Source organism: Nannospalax galili, unplaced genomic scaffold (assembly GCF_000622305.1).
Source record: "Nannospalax galili isolate Female #2095 unplaced genomic scaffold, S.galili_v1.0 scaffold1157, whole genome shotgun sequence".
In the NCBI taxonomy this organism is placed as follows: domain Eukaryota; kingdom Metazoa; phylum Chordata; class Mammalia; order Rodentia; family Spalacidae; genus Nannospalax; species Nannospalax galili.
Window position 1 is genome coordinate 560,964 of NW_008340118.1, and position 7,392 is coordinate 568,355.

Here is a 7,392-nt window from a genome sequence, read left to right on the forward strand (position 1 = left end):
GGCCCCAGGGCAGGTATGTGGGGCAGGTGCATGGTTGGTTCCGGTGCAGTGACGAGCGCACCACCGATGGAACCTAGAGGCAGGGCATTTGGATAGCAGCCTGACTTTAGCTCAGTGGGCACTGGTGGCACACAAGATTGGAATACCAAGCTATATGAGTGGAATGACCATTAGCAATATTTCCTGGACTGGGAGAGCTCAGATGTGCTACCAGTGACGCTATGGTGGGCCACTGAGGGCTGATTGTGAAGAGGGAAGTGTGGAGATATATCCTGTGCCAGGTATCCACATTGAGAGTCTGATGACCAGAGATGTCTGGAACTATCACAGGGCTCAGGAACTCAGGTGAGCTGTAGATGATGGAGTGAACACAGTAACAGACTGAAACACAAGGCATATCTTCATGTCCAGAGCTGTCAGCAGAGTCCTGGGCAAGAGGCATCAGCTCCTGAGAGATGCGGGGGTGGAGACAGAGGCTTCAAAGTTGGCTGCACGATGGTGATGGGTGGACGAGGGCAGCAAGTCCCTGCATGAGAGCCACAGTCCACAGATACACTGTCTCCTTCATCCACTTGATCGAGACACCGCAGCTGTCCACCCTTGCCAGTTGTCCACTTGTCAGAGTTGTAGCCTCCAGCCTAAGGCAGCACTCAAGACACAGACGCAAGAGCAAGTGAAATCTTGTGGCGATTGTAAGTCGTGTGATGGAGATATGAACAGTGTGCTCCAGGAGCTCAGAGAGAGCATCAAAAATGGTGGGCTTTGTTCGCAGATGTGTGTGAACTGTGTATACATACGTGTGGTAAACATGTATGCATGTTTGTGGTGTGTTTTGAGTGAGTGTATATAGGAAAACTTCCTGGAGAATTTTGCTCTTAAGTGGAGTTTGGAAGGATGAGAGGGAAGCGGCTAAATGGTGGTGGTATTTGGAAGTGTGTGCTGTTGTTAAGGGTTAAAATAAGAACAATGGGGGCTGGGGCGTTGGCTGTCAATAAAGTGTCTGCCTTATAAGCACGAAGACCTGAGTTCAGATCCCCAGCACCCATGTAAAAACCAAACTCGGCTCTAGACTCCTGTGACCCCAGTTCTGGGTGTGAGGGAGTACAGACACGTCGATCCCTGAAGCTCATGAGCCAGTCAGCCTAAGCTGAGGAGAGACCCTGCCTCAAAAAATAGAGATGGAAAGCAATCAAGGAAAGACACCTAGTGTCAACCTCTGGCCTCACATGCATGTGCACACACATGTATTCAGATGTATATGTATACACACATACATACACACGCACACACAGACAAGTGCACACACCACCACACCGCACATTAAAAAATTTAATAAAGTAGAATAAGATCAACTGTAGGTTAGGACTGCTGAGGGTCTTTGTGGAAAGAGGTTGGGGAGAGTGGGGGCATTTGTGTCATCTCAGGGTTTGAGCTTTGTCTTTTAAAGTATAAGAATAATTGTGGTCTTGGGTGGGCAGGGGCTGGATCAGACTTGAATTTTAAAGCACACGTGATGGTGATTGTGCAGGGGTGGGAGGAGCCCCCTGGAGGCTAATGCCCCTGGGTAGGCAAGGAAGAGACAGCCGGGATGGGGGTAGGTGGGGGGGTGCACATGGCACCAGAGCCATGAAGGTATGGGTGCAGACTTGGTTGGATTGGGAGGTGAGTGGGAGGGAGGGAAGGTGTGTGGCTTTGAGGCCCTGGCTGGAGAGCAGTGAAACCAGAGACATCAGGATCTTAAAGGTAGACTTTGTGTAGAAGGAAAGGGGGACACTGGGGCGGGCAGGTGGTACACTGGAGATTACAGTGTTGGTGGCCGTCCTGTCAGAGAATGAGCATTTGAGTGTTTGTGGGAAAGTGGACATTTCATGCAGGCCGTGCATGTGGCTGGGACCAGAGATCCAAGAGCTGAGAGTGAGAGTGGTGGCTGTGGGACAGCAGGCAGCTGAGGGCCACACAGGAGAATAGCCCTTCCAGCAGCACACGTGTCCTCAGGGGAACCTGCCACAGAGGGAAGGAGGCCCGGGTTAGAGCTGGGGAAGGGCTGCTCTATGGTTTTGTTTGTTCCTTTAGTTTAGTTTTGGTTTTTTTGAAACAGGATCTCACTCTGTAGCCTAGGAACTCATACAGTCCTCCTGCCTCAGCCTCCTAAGTGCTGGGATTACAGGAGTGAGCCACCACACCCTGCTTGAGAGAGTCTTAAAGGAGCTTCAAAGCTTCATGGGATGGAAGTGCATGGTGGAGGCAGTGAGGTCCTGAGGGTAGGGAGGCTGACAGAACCCCTGTTTGCAGCACTAATGTCAAAAGCAGACCGCATTGTGGCCCAGGCCTGTGCAGAGGGGCGGCATGTGTGCTGGTGACCTGGCCAGTAGCAAGGACCAGGACAGGTCCTCCCTCAGTGGTTTACTCTCTCCGCAAAGCACTGGCATGTTAAACTCAGTTGCAGACCCGGCCAACTTCGATTTCCTCTTCTCTGCCCAGGATTTGACCTTATGCATTGCTGTCTCTGGCTCCACTCCCACAGGCCCTTCTTTCATGACTTTGACTATTTTTGGTATAAGTTGGAGTTTTTGTTTGTCTTTGCTTTTTTTTCTTTTAGGGCCTCTTTTTAAATATTTTATTATGTTTATTTTATGTGTATGAGTGTATTGCCTACATATGTGCTGTGCAGTGCCTTTGGAGGTCAGAAGAGGGCATAGGATTCTCCTGGAACTGGTGTTAGTCGCCATGTGGGTGCTGGGAATTGAACCTGGGTCCTCTGCAGGAGCAGCCAGTGCTCTTAACTGCTGAGCCATCTCTCCAGCCCTGAGGGGCCTCTTGAAATATGTGGACATGTAGACTTTAAGTGGTACAGACCTGCTCATCTGTGATGGGGCCTCATTCCTACCTAGCCATCTTAACTGCCTTTCCTTCTACTCAGCAGCCAGGGAGTCCGAGTCTGTCTCTGGGGAGCTGATGGGCAGAGTGTGTACCTTAAGCTGCAGGTCTGCAGCTCTGTTGACTGTGCTGAGCTGGTGGTGTGGTGTGTAAGATGTGCTCTGCACAGGAGATCTGTGAGAGGAAGTGGGGAGGTCACACATCTCCAGAAGATTGAGGCAGGCTCAGGTGAACCCTAGGACTCTGCAGGTGTTTGAGTACAAATTTTATTGTCTTCATACATCTCATATTGTTGCTTTGACATTTAAAACAGGCACTGAGATCATTCTAAAACACTTCATATTTGCAATAAAAGAAGAATGTCTCCTCTGGACGCATAACTGAATTTTAATTTTAATTTAAAAATTTTGAGACAGGATTGTTATATGTAACCTAGACTGGTCTCAAATTCAGATCTTCCCATATCAGACTCTGAGTGCTAGGGTTCATGGGCATGTGCCACCCCACTTGGCTTAACTCTGTGCAATTTTGCTTTCATGAGTTTATTAAGCAACTTACTCTTGCTAGACCTTAAGAGGAGGCTGGTGGTTAGTAAGATGTGTCACAAGAGCTGATAGCAGTGCAACCAAACTCTATGTTGGGCTGGCTGCCCTGCTTGGACCACGTGCTCAGCTCTGGGAGGTTTTCCTTTGCATTGTAGTTGGTTGGGTGGCATCTCCCATCTCCACCTGCTGGAGGTCAGTAATAATGTCCCCACTCTGACAATCTGAAGTCTCTCCAGATATGGCCAAATACTTCCTGGAAAGCAAACTCACACTAGGCTAAGACCACATGTGTGCACACACTTGAAAGATAATAGAGTTAAAAGTTGAAGCATTAGTATTTGTAAGCTGTTGTTTCTATTTATGAAAACATGGAAGTTCTTGCCCGTGCTCGATTTATAGGCATTCAAATGAACAAATTAGTTCTAGATATGGTCAGGTGTGACAAACTCTGAATACAGTATGGACTTCAGATTCGCTTATTTTTGTCGTCATGGGCCAGGGGGAGGTGGGTTTCCTCTCCGCCACAGATCCAGAGAAGCCAGGATTCGTGACATTGCAGCCTGAAGAACAGGGAGCCAGAATGGAGTACTCTCCAGGGAGAGGAGAAGGGAGATCGACTGGCTGGTGAGCTAGGAGGCAAAATGGTGAGAGTGTGTCATGGGAGGAGTTTCGGGGAGCACTAAGGATTGGGGGCAGCAGACAGAAGCGGCTGCACGGGAGCACAGCTCTCAGCAGCACCTGGGCTGCAGTGAGCTCGCAGGCCGCCACCTCAGGAGCCCACACTCAAGTTCCACTTCTGCTTCTGCAGCTCCCTTGGCCTACGGGCAGCCTGGTCGCCTGTTCCCCGCTGTCTGCACTTTGAAATGTCAATACTTATTTGTGCTCTGTGGGTCTTGTTACTCTGTCGGGTTTCATCAGATGCGAAGTTTGGTAATTAGTCTTAAAGAATGCAGTTGTGTTTCCCAGAGCTGCCATGACAATTTCCCACAAGCTCGGCAACTTAGAACAATAGAGAGTTATTCTCTACAGAAGTCTGAAGCCGGCTCCCTCCAAGGAGGGCTGCAGGAAGGCTGCAGGGAACATGTCCCACCCCCAGCTTCTCACTTCCTGCTAATTCTTGGCATTCCCAGAGAGACTCTTCTCTCTCAAATTTTTTTTTTTATTTTATGTGTATGTGTGTATTGCCTGCATGTAGGTAAGTGCACCCGTGTTGTGCAATGCCCGCAGAGGTCAGAAGAGACCGTTGGATCCCCTGGTACTGGAGTTAGGGACAGTTGTTAGCTGCCATGTGGGTGCTGGGATTCGAACCCTGGTCTTCTGCAAGAACAAGCAGTGTTCTTAACCGCTGAGTCAGCCCCCTTTCTGACCTTTTAAAGACACCTGTCACATTGCATTTAGGCTGACTCCACTCCAATTATAACCTTATCTTCACTGGGTTTTAATCTAAGAACACAATTAAGACAGTGATGTTACGTTAATAGTTCACATGAATAGTAAATTCCCAAGGCCTTAGTTTCTTTTGTATCTTTTTTCATATTTTTAGGTTATTTAAAAATTTCCAAGCTGAATACATCTGTAATATTCCTTCATGCTTGAAACCTGAGTCTAATCAGTTCCTGAAAAACCTGGAGATTAGCTAAGGGCAGTTGCATTCCCCAGGTGGTGAGAGGATTAGAGTGTTGAATTTACTGTAAAATCTCCAGGATTCCAGCTAGGTGTTCTAGGAAGGAAGCTCAATCAGGAGTGTGGAGGAAGTGATGTCAGGGTGGGGAGCCTGGGGGATACATACATGAGCTGTTACAGGCTCACAAATGTGGGTTTCACACAGCACTGAACTGCAGCATGTACCGTTATTGGTAACACCTGTTTCCTACTGCAGCATTCCTTTTCTAAAAAGTACTTGCTGTATATCCTTCACAAACTAAAACCTTCAAGTTTTCTGACATTGACTCACTTGCCCAAGGTAATGTGTTAGTTATTGGTTTATAAAGAGAAAACAGGAGGGAGAGAGGTGGACTGGAGGAACCACCCCAAATTCGTTCTCTTCCTGCACTTTGTCCTGCATCAGAAGTGCATTGTGTCTAGGAGCAACTCTGGCTGCCAGACTAGACCTCAATAGCAGGCATTGTGTGTGGTAGCCCGTGAGGGAGACACAATCACACCTTCATGGAGTCTGATGAAAGCATTCAGGGAATCATATGCATGCACTTGAAGTCTAACTATTCCCATCTGAGGAGCTCCATTTACCTGAAGAGCACCTACCTCGAGGCCTGACAGATTCTGGGGCCTGTGGGGGAGCATCCCTACAGGGCTGATGATCAGACCTTGACTCCTCCTGGTGAGTCAGTACCATGTGAGCCAGAGATGGGGGCAGCAGGATGCACATATGATGGACAGTGAGGAGCTTAGAATATCTGCAATGAAAACAGGGCCATATGGTCAGAGCCCAGAGAGCAAGGGAAGAGTGGGGTGAGGTGAGCCTGGAGAGTCAGCATTGGTCTCCAGGTCTACATCTGGCTGTTTCCATGGCACTAGCTCAGGACTGGCAGCCTTGCCAGAGTTTGTGGGAAGAGAAAGGGAGGCGGAGACACTCCTCTGGAAAGTGCTCCAAGACTTCTGTGGTAGCATCCTGGCTGCTCCTGTAGCTGTGGTAGATACCTGCCCTCCATCTGTGTGCCACTGTGCCAAGGCCACACAGTCGAACTGCCCAGTGCATGATTAGTCCAGGTTGAAGCTTTGTGTTGGCTGTAATTGTGGCAGGGAGGTGCCCCTGGAGCTGTTCCTGTGCAAGCCAGTTGGCCTTCAGCATCCTGAAGGTTCTGCTAAAACCCATCATCATTCTAAGCGTTTAGGTATACTTTTGAACTGTTGTATCTTAGTTTCCTCATTTTGATTCTTGTTTTTATGACCTCTTTCTTCTGTTCTCCCTAGCTCTTCTGGAGTCCCACTCACTTATTTATGTGCTTAGTTCACTAATTTTCAAACCTCTTTCTAATTGAAGCATTTAATGCTATAGCGCCCCAATCCCAGCTTAATTGTATGTTTTTAATGTCTTAAATTCAAGCAATCGTAATGTAGTATTTGAATAATGGTTATTAAAATTTTACTTTTTAAAATTGCCAATCATAGACTGGAGGGATGGCTCAGCAGTTAAGAGCACTGGCTGCTCTTGCAGAGGACCCAGGTTCAGTTTCCAGCACCCACATGGTGGCTAACACCTATTCCTAACTCCAGTACCAGGAAATCCAATGCCCTCTTCTAGCATCCATGGACACTGCATGCATGTGGTGCACTTACATACACACAGGCAAAACACTAACACTCATACACATAAAATAAAATTTTAAATTGCCAATCATAGTTTTTGTGGCTCATGTCTGTAGTGAGATCCAGGTCGTCCAGGCGTGAGACCCTGTTTCAGAAAAAACAAGATTGCCAATTATAGAAAAATTTTTAATAATAAAATTTAAGTTAATTTATAATATGTAGGAAAAACTAGTTCTTACAGTAGCAATTATTTGTGATATCATTTTCTAGATAGCTTACTGATATGTACTTTGTGACCTAAATTGCAGCATGGTCTTTTAAAGAATATTACATGTAGCTGGGCGTGGTGGAGCACACCTTTAGTCCCAACACTCGGGAGGCAGAGGCAGGCAGATCTCTGTGAGTTCAAGGCCAGCCTGGTCTACATAGTGAGTTCCAGGCCAGCTGGGACTACAGGGAGACCCTGTCTCAAAAAGACAAAAGAAAAAAATCCACATGTATACTTGAAAAGAGTATGTAATTGGATTGAACCTGTGCACTGTGTAGGCCTAAGTCGGCCTTCCTTCCTGAATGTGTTCACATCCTTACTGCGTTTTTCTGCCGTATTTGTCACTTATTGACAGAAGTGTTAACAGTTTCTCCAAGTAACAGCAGATTTGTCAGAACAGTTTTGATTCTATCAGTGTCTGGCCAGTGGCCAGTA